The sequence below is a fragment of the Cyprinodon variegatus genome, unplaced genomic scaffold, assembly GCF_000732505.1.
Source record: "Cyprinodon variegatus isolate N-32 unplaced genomic scaffold, C_variegatus-1.0 Scaffold232, whole genome shotgun sequence".
NCBI classification, from domain to species: Eukaryota; Metazoa; Chordata; class Actinopteri; order Cyprinodontiformes; family Cyprinodontidae; genus Cyprinodon; species Cyprinodon variegatus.
The window spans coordinates 401,255-405,610 of NW_015150685.1; positions in this window are offsets into that span (position 1 = coordinate 401,255).

Consider the following 4,356-nt stretch of genomic DNA (forward strand, 5'->3'; position numbering starts at 1 on the left):
TTGCAGGATAGTAGCTCTTGAGGACTGGACTTGAGCACCCCTGGTTTAGAGGGAAGGCTGGGTCTTTGTAGATTTGGAGTGGTCTGATACTCCTTCCCTTTCAAATACACAGTGCTCCTTGGGATGTTTGAAGCTTGGGAAATCTTTTTGTATCCAAATCCAGCTTTAAATTTCTCCACAACAACAATAAAAAATGTCTAAGTGGTTGTTTCTTGTTTTTCATGATGCTCTGTGCTTTAAGCAGAGCTCTGAGACGATACAGAGCAGGTGCATTTATTCAGAGACTTGATTCCACACAGGTGGATTCAATTTATCATCATCAGTCATTTAGATCAACTTTGGATCACTCAGAGATCCTCACTGAACTTCTGGAGAGAGTTTGCTGCAGTGAAAGTAAAGGGGCTGATTCAGTTTGGACGACACTCTCTTCAGTTTTCTATTTGTTAAAAAAGTGTAAAATATCCAATAAATTCTTTTCCACTTCATGATTGTGCCCCACTTGTTGTTAATTCTTCACAAAAAGTTACAGTTTTTTATCTTAATGTATGAAGTCTGACATATTGCAAAAGGTTGAAAGGTTCAAGAGGGCTGAATACTTTCGCAAGGCACTGTAACTATGGATCTGCCTTGTGGAAAGAAAATGTAATCTTTCTAACAGAGAAAGTATTTCATTCTTTATGCTTAAATTAAGCAAAACCTTACAGAAAAAAAGGAAGAATTGTGGAATCTCTCTCTCTCTCTCTCTCTCTCTCTCTCTCTCTCTCTATATATATATATATATATATATATATATATATGATCAGGAGAAGCAGATTCTTTATCAGCTGCTTCATTAGGGCCAGGAAGCTCTCCCTATTCTTTCAATCAGTTTATAATTTAGTGCTTATTAACTTAGTAATAACTGTTAATCTACACTAAAGTCGATAATTTTTTCAGGCCATGTGGCATTTAAGTTCTGGTCTAAACCTCTAACAGAAAGGTTTGACTCCTCCAGACTTAAAGGCCTCCATTTGCAGTAGCAGGATGAGGACCAGATAGTTTCCAATATCTATGGCATTAATAGGAGTCAAAACTTGAGGTTCTGTAAGAAACTCACAGATTTTCATAAGTTATGGGTCACATCTGACATGTCTGCTATTGTTCTGTATCTTTTTCTTGGTACTGGATCTAAATCCCTATGATATTGGCTCTCTTGCCTCCATTGATAGTGTACTTCCTGCCAATCATCTAAAATTGCGCTTTAGCAAGGCTGAACAAAGTCTAAAACAGCTTGTTGTCTAAAATGGATTAACAGATGTTCATGATTTATTTAAAAATTAAATAACAGTTAATGTTACTGTGTAGGTTGAGCGCTAAAAAAAAAAACAAAAAAACTATGTACTATTTTTGGCTAAATTTACCACATTTGCCAAATCTTTTGCAAGACAATTGGCCATTGGCTGTCCCAACAGTAGCTTGATGATGTCATTTGGATATTAGCATATTTGGTTATGCTCTGCTCCAGGCTGTAGGAGAGAAGAATATCAATATGGGCAAGAAAAAAGTCATTAAATGCATGGTAAATACTCCAATGAGCTCTAAGAAATACATATAATTAGGATTTATATATTTTCATAAAACCAAATTATAATATCTATATGCTAGTCAATTTATCTCAAAAATAGCAGAGGCTCACACAAAGGAGGAGGTGAATAAGTGAGTAAGACTGTATATTAATCAAAGGCGGGGATCTTTAAAGGACAGAAGTGTCAGAAAAATCAGCGTTGTATTAGAAATATATATTCTTTAATTTATATTCCCCATTGTTATGCAGGGAGGGATTAGTTTGAAGCTTAGAGCAGTCTGAGTTGGTCTCATCTCCTATCTGCTCTTCTCTGGCTGCAGACACTGTCTGCTGCACAACAAAGCTGCTAAGACTGACCAGCAGTCATTGCTTTGAAGGTGAGAGGGTCTCACAGCAGCACCTGCTGCTCACTGAAGCAGTAAAGACAGAGTTATCAAAGCGCTCACATAATGTTGCAAAGTCTCCAACAAAACCGAAGAATGTTGTTATATTTGTTTCTTTACAGAAAAAGCCACTACAGGGGTCTGAATACTTGCTAAATGCAGCGACTGAGTTGCTAAGTTGGGAACATTGGAAATGACTACATCACTAGATACTGTTCAGAGAAAGTGGGCGTGTTGTTTAGTGGGCTGGCGCAGCTTGGTAAAGGTAAGTACTTCCTGGTAGAGGTGGACAATCACACGCCTATGTAGAACTCATATGGTTTACTTAAACACACATAAATAAAGCAAATTACCAAGAGATAGCATCATACCATGGTTTAAAGTCAAAAAAGTCACACAAAAAAAAGTCAAAAAGCCTTTATTGTCATTATATTCTGCAATAGATACAATGAGATTTGGGACTTCCATATCAGCTACCAAGAAATAAAAAAAATAAAAAAATATATAAAAATATATAAATATATTAATAGGAACAGGAAATGTACTGTAAACAGTTAAAAAATATATAAATGTAAATTGTGCATTACATAGTTGCTTTAAAATTTGTTTTTTTATATAGCTCTGCTTTTATGGTCAAATATTGAAATGTATTTGGTGACATAAAGTAATTTAACTGCGGCGAACTTAAAACAAAAAGAAGAAAAGTGCAAATCAATTTTTTTATGTGTATAACTATATGCCAAACATATGATGTGATGTTAAAAAAATGTATGCTTTACAAACAAAGGAACCAACTCTCCACTCAGTGTTTATGTTAAAAAAATATCATCCCAGTCTTTTTCTGACCATCGTTTTGACCCGACTCCAGTGATTAACGTAAGGACATAAAACTCTAATGTGTTCGTGTGTGTGACGACTTTACTCTGACTATATCATGCTCGCCTAGATGAGTGTGCCTACCATTTTTGTGTATGTGTGTGTGTTGTGTAAACAGAAAATTATCCCTGGGGACAAACGATGAGGAGATGATATCTTGTGAAGTGTGCCCTTTAAAAATAGCAGGGTCGCTGTCAACATTACTCGGCTCCGTATTGGGCTCTCTAGTTCTGTGTGTGCTTTTGTCTGGGTTTATTTCTACATGCCACCATGATTGGTGTCTGTGCGCGTGTGTGTAGTTTTTTTTGCAAGTGCATAGACAAGTTGCAGCTATTGGGATCTGTCATCATGCATGACTGATCTCCACATGCCCTGTGTGTATATATGTACTAATAAACGGCAGTGTCTTCAGAAGAGGTATGAGGTGCATTTATCCAGGGCCCCTGTGACTGATGTTCGTAGTAATGTGAAACACCGCCTGAGGGTGACACGGGTAGAGGGGAAGAGAGAAAGGGGGCGGGATGTAATAAAAGAAGGTGGTTGAGGAGACAAAGGAGCAATATAAAACAAATGATGTCTTTACATTCATATGATGCTAAAATGTAATTTAGTCCTCTCCCTCAATTTTTTTGATCTCCTTATCTCTTGTTTCACATTACCCTCCATAATGGAGCCCATTAATAACTGCAGTATTGCATTTAGGTGCGGCAGCACGCCACAACACAGACTAACACATTACATTAGGGCAACAAAATGCATTTCAGCAGTGACTGATTATTAGTGCTGTAAAATTCCTCTAATATCCGGTCCCAAAAAGACAACACAAGCCTATGTATATTAACAACAGTTATCTGGGTGTGTAACACAAAAGCGTCCTGTCACTTTGATGAACACATGGTGGAACAGATAGAGACCAGCATATTTCCCAGGAAGCATGTCCCACAGATTTCCCAAATGATTCAGTGTAGCTTTTACTACAGTAAGCATATGACGCTTTTAACCAGGTGTAGTAATGTGTTTACCAGTTGCTATGTTTCCATCTAACTATAATCGGAACTTTGAGTGGATATTGAAAATGTGGCAACAAAGAAAAATGTGAATTAAGGCCTAAACACAATGAGATCCGATGGAAAAATACATGGGTCCAAATAACAAAAAGTGAAGCAGTTTTAACTGTGCTACAATCCATAGTAGGAGTTGTTTTTGTCTGTCAATCCCTGCTTTTTATGGCACTCATTGGAACTTCTTTGGGCTTTGCACTGCAGCAGAGTGTTGTGAACGCAGCATAAATCCCAGGTAATTTCTTCACTAACAGTAATCCAGCAATGACAGTAGCTATACCTATTTTATAATGACTTTCTATCTCCCATTTAACTTTTTCGGAGAAGCTACCCCAAGCAAGCATGACAACCTTTTTACAAAACTGAAAAGATTATTTTGGAGGTTTCCATTTCTATCAGCCTTTCTCACTTTATACTTCAATGCATAATTAGCCTTGATGTAAACACAACTAATGTTTGCTAGTGTTGATGC